Source organism: Ursus arctos, unplaced genomic scaffold, assembly GCF_023065955.2.
Source record: "Ursus arctos isolate Adak ecotype North America unplaced genomic scaffold, UrsArc2.0 scaffold_22, whole genome shotgun sequence".
Classification (NCBI taxonomy): domain Eukaryota; kingdom Metazoa; phylum Chordata; class Mammalia; order Carnivora; family Ursidae; genus Ursus; species Ursus arctos.
In genome coordinates, this window is record NW_026622897.1 from 44,316,804 (window position 1) to 44,322,746 (window position 5,943).

Genomic DNA, 5,943 nt, shown 5'->3' on the forward strand with positions numbered 1-5,943 from the left:
AGAAAAGCAAAGTAATACAGTGAACTAGTGAGTTGGTTGTATGAAAGTCAATAAAAACCAGTAGGAATGTGAAATCAAAACAAGCAAAGAGAAAAAAAAATCGAATGTACTCCATTTACTGACATAGAAAACCTGTGCAAAAACAAAACAAAACAAGAGACAACCCAAAAAACAAAAAACCCAACTGAGCAAACAAAAAACTCTTTAACCAACCTGAGTCACCAAGTGCATCATTAAAAAGGATCAAATGAGAAGATGAATTTACATCAACAGCACAGTGCTCACACATTGGAGTCCAATACATTTTAGCAACTTGAATTTTATTTCTGATATTTTCTAACACTTAGTCTGCGGCATCTCCTATTCAGACAATTCTATTTTGTTTTGGAATATGTCTAACAGTTTAATAGACAAATTTCATCTTATCATTGAGACAGAAAAATGTATTGAGGGTTAGAGTACTCCTATGTTTCTACCTCCTAATTGCCAGAAAAGAAATGTGGACAGATTGTAGGACAAGTACTTTTTACCTGCAATATTTAAACAGGCACTGATTCCTACATTTTCAAATTATCTGTTACTTCAACAGAGATGACAAGGGTTCTGGCTTTAGCCATGGCACTTTGCAGAGGGTGTTTCCTCAACATAACGTTATTTCAGAATTGTCTTGGACTTCTTAAAAAATTAGTGGTAACTTGGGGCACCTGGGTAGCTCAGTCGGTTAAGGATCTGACTCTTGGTTTTGGCTCAGGTCATGATCTCAGGGTTGTGAGCGCGAGCTCTTCAGGGCTCATTAAAACTACTTGCTTTGTGCCTTCATATACTGTCCCACTGACTCCCTGAGATTTTAAAAACCTTTTAGCAAATACTAATGTACTTCCTGTTCCTATTAGGTGGGAAGAGTAAATATTAATACCTTCATATCACATTGTATCTTATTACATCTGGATAAAGAATGAGGAAAAATAAAGACAAATAACCCAATACTCTGATATTACTAGTATTAATCTATCAATAAAATTCTTTTGATATGTGTATGTATCACATGTGTATTCAAATTCTATACAGTTTTGTATCCCAGCTTTTTACTAAATATACTCTTAGCAAAAAAAAATAATAATAATTAACATAAGAAATGCTATTCTATAACTTTTGTTCATATCTTTTTTATATCATAGACTTCTAAGTTAAACAGCTTTCTTTTAGTAGCAGCTACATATTATTTTATAATATGGACAAACTGAAATTTGCTCTGACATTTCTCTACTAGTGAACATTTATATTATTTATAATGCTTGGCTATTTGAAATAATATTTTATTGAACATTCTTAAAATTAAAGCTCTGTGCTCAGAGACAAATATTTCATAAATCAGATTCCTAAGAGCAAAATTGGAAGTCAGAGTGTGCTTATTTTAAATATTAAAAGATGCTATCAAATAGTCCTTCAGTAAGACTTTAAAAATATATATTCCCACCAAAACTCTATGAAGTTTCATTTCTATGTATTTCTCAGAAAGCTACATAGTATTGTTTTTAAAATTTTTGTTAAGTATGGGAAATAGTATTATAGTATTTTATTTATTTTTTATTTATTGGAAGATTTTATTTATTTATTTGAGAGAGAGAGAGCGCACAAGCAGGGTTAGGGGCAGAGGGAGAGGGAGAAGCAGACTCCCTGCCGAGCAGGGAGCCTGATGCAGTGGGGTTCCAGGACCCTAGGATCATGACCTGAGCCTAAGGCAGATATTTAACTGACTAAGCCACCCAGGCACCCCAGTATCATAGTATTTTAATCTGTACATAGACTTCTCTGTTTTTCTGAATTGTCCTTTTCTATTTTGTCTTTTTCTTAGTAATTTGCAGGACTCTATTTTAGACCCTTTTGTCTGTAAGTTTGATAAATATTTTCTTCCAGTTTATTATTTACCATTTGACTTGTTTTTTACTGCCTTTTATTTTTAATTCAGAAAAATTTAACTTTTACAAGTCAACTATAAACTCGATTTTTCCTTTTGGCTTCTGGTTGTTAAAAAGGCATTCTGTGGGGGTGCTTGGGTGGCACAGCGGTTAAGCGTCTGCCTTCGGCTCAGGGCGTGATCCCGGCGTTATGGGATTGAGCCCCACATCAGGCTCCTCCGCTATGAGCCTGCTTCTTCCTCTCCCACTCCCCCTGCTTGTGTTCCCTCTCTCACTGGCTGTCTCTATCTCTGGCGAATAAATAATAAAATCTTTAAAAAAAAAAGAAGGTATTCTGTGCCATCAGGGTTATAAAAATATCTTCAGGTATTTATTCCAACATTTTTATCATCTTATTAGTTGCATTTAGACCACTAAGACACCTGAAATTTGTTTTTGTGTATAGTATGAGGTGAGAATCTAATATTATCTAACACCAAATTGACAGCTATTTGTCTCTTAAAACGTTTATTGAATACTCTATCTTTTCCCCTTTAAAGTGGAATGTCAGGAAGCAAACCATAAGAGACTCTTAACTATAGAGAAGAAACTGAAGCTTGATGAGGGAGGTGGGTGGAGGAATGGGCTAAATGGGTGATGGGCATTAAGGAGGGCGCTTGTGATGAGTGTGGTGTTATACGTAAGTGATGAATCCCTAAATTCTACTCCTGACTAGAATTTAAATAAAAATTTGAAAGAAAAAAATAAAGTGAGGATTGTTACATTTATCATATATTGAGTTCCAATATATTTTTTGAACTATTTCTCAACTTTGTTCCATGGGTATATTTATTTCATATTGGTTTAATTAAAGGGACTTTTCAGTGAGTTTAATACTGAATAGGCAAAGCTCTCTTCTTTGTGTACTTTAACAGAATTCCTCTGCAATTACCATAGAGTTTTTTTTTCTAATGAATTTTAAAATAATTTTGTCCAACATTTTGTGATTCTAATTAGAATCGCATTAACTTTTATTATTAATAAAAATGTTAATACTATTTATATTAAATTGAGGATGATGGATATTTTAATTATATTAATTGATCTTGTAAAAGAACATATCTCTACATATTTTGTGTCCTTCAGTAAAGTTTTATGATTTTTTTCATTTAGAGAAACTTAAGTCCTTCAGTTGCTATTATTTTGTATCAAAGTGGTTTGGCGTCAGTTACAGCCATTAGCATCTATTAATAGATAAAGCTACACTAGGCTCTTATGATCTCACATTTCATGGGGGAATGCTAAACTCCAACAACACTTCTCTCTGATAAGAGTTCTGGTCAGGGACTGAGGCCAGATGTCAACAGTATTGTGCATTCAGGATTGAAATAGCAATAGAAAAAAATTTATTCTTCTCCGTGTTAAATGAATTTGCTAATACTCCCTGTATACTCCAATGTACAAAAGATATAGCACTACCATGGTATGGTGGGTATGTGTATGTGTGTGCTTGTTATACATCGTAGAAAATCTGCCTACAATTACAGAATGCATTTAATTTTAAATTGCTTCACAATGGTCATTCATTCACAACTAAATATGTACTTACTCTGTTTAGGACAGGATAACTTTGAATGTTGCATGCACGTGAGTACTGTGGTATTCTTCAACCTAATAAATTAATGGAGTTGAATGAGGATTTTTTTTTCAATCAGTGGAATATTTTACTCTCTAATATCTTTATTTCTGTAGTTTCTGGTGTATAATTTATTGTTTTGATGGAATCTTCTTACCCCATGTAAAGAATAACTGCAAATCCCTCTGAAGACATTTTGAGAGACCTGAATTTAGGAAAATATGTTAGGGAAGTTTAAAACAAAACTTAGAATGAAATGTTTGTAGGGAAGACAGGGTTCTAAGGAGAGTAGGTTCATGGAACTGAAGCCAATTTATGGAGAGGTGTAACAATAGAAATAGAGACAAAAACGCACTTATAAAGCTCTAGGAAGCTTTTCATTCTACTACAAATGGCACTATTTCTGAATGTTTAAAGGCAGATGGTAGCTGTATAGACAAAATGCAATGAAGACTCAAGGCAATTATTCATTTCCTTTGGGCTTCAGGAATGTGCTATGGAAGGAAGAAGTTGCTTGAAGGGCCTGCATTATGCAAATTCCTGTCTGTGCTGATTGAATTCTGAGAAAAATTGCAAAGTTTTCTACTTGGCCTGTGTTTTAATTGTTAACTCCAGCACTAATAAGTTAGAAAAACACAGTTTCCATGCCATTTACCTTGAGGTTGTTTTGCACAGGCAGTAATGTTTAAAATATTTTAAATATATAAAATTGTTGCAGGTATATTTCTCATCCAGTACTAGTTCCTGTTTCTTTGGTTGCTTGTCCTAGATTCTAATGCTGGGGAAGAGCTTCTTCTCATCTTATAAATGGCTTAACTTTGGTCTAATTTTCAGTAACTTTCTCATAAATCATCATATTTAGTTTTCCCATCAACCCAGTGAAATTAATAGGGCCAGTTTAATTACTGACAACTTTCAGATGAAGAGGCTGAGACATGGCAAGATTCAGAATCCAGTACATTTATTTTTTTTTTTACTTTTTTTTAATTTTAATTTTTTTAATTGTATTATGTTAGTCACCATACAGTACATCCCTGGTTTCTGATGTAAAGTTCAATGATTCATTAGTTGCATATAACACCCAGTGCACCATGCAATACGTGCCCTCCTTACTACCCATCACCAGCTTATCCCATTCCCCCACCCCCATCCCCTCTGAAGCCCTCAGTTTGTTTCTGAGTCCATAGTCTCTCATGCTTCATTCCCCCTTCTGATTACCCCCTTTCTTTATCCCTTTCTTCCCCTACCAATCTTCCTAGTTCTTATGTTCCTTAGATGAGAGAAACCATATGATAATTGTCTTTCTCTGCTTGACTTATTTCACTTAGTATTATCTCCTCCAGTGCCGTCCATGTTGCAACAAATGTTTAGAACTTGTTCTTTCTGATAGCTAAGTAATAGTCCATTGTATATATGGACCACAACTTCTTAATCCAGTCATCTGTTTAAGGGCATCTCGGTTCCTTCCACGATTTGGCTATTGTGGACAATGCTGCTATGAACATTGGGGTGCATATGGCCCTTCTCCTCACTACATCTCTATCGTTGGGGTAAATACTCAGTAGTGCAATGGCTGGGTCATAGGGTAGCTCAATTTTTAACTTTTTAAGGGACCTCCACACTGTTTTCCAGAGTGGCTGTACCAACTTGCATTCCCACCAACAATGTAGGAGAGATCCCCTTTCTCCACATCCTCTCCAGCAATTGTTATTTCTTGCCTTGTCAATTTTTGCCATTCTAACTGGCGTAAGGTGGTATCTTAGTGTGGTTTTGATTTGAATTTCCCTGATGGCTAATGATTTTGAACATTTTTTCATGTGTCTGTTAGCCATTTGTATGTCATCATTGGAAAAGTGTCTGTTCATATCTTCTGCCCATTTTATGATTTGTTTATTTGTTTCTCGTGTATTGAGTTTGAGAAGTTCTTTGTAGATCTTGGATACCGGTCTTTTATCTGTAGCATCATTTGCAAATATATTCTCCCATTCCGCGGGCTGCTTCTTAGTTTTTTTTACTGTTTCCTTGGCTGTGCAGAAGCTTTTTATCTTGATGAAGTCCCACAAGTTCATTTTATCTTTTGTTTCTCTTGCCTTTGGATATGTGTCATGAAAAAGTTTGCTTTGGCCGATGTAGAGGTTGCTGCCTATGTTCTCCTCTAGGATTTTGATGGATTCCTGTCTCACATCAAGGTCTTTCATCCATTTGGAGTTTATCTTTGTGTATGGTGTGAGAGAGTGGTCAAGTTTCATTCTTTTGCATGTAGCTATCCAATTTTCCCAGCACCATTTATTGAAGAGACTGTCTTTTTTCCACCGGATGTTTTTTCCTGCTTTATTAAAGATTAGTTGCCAAAAAGAGCCGAGGGTCCATTTCTGGGTTCTCTATTCTGTTCCATTGGTCTATGTGTCT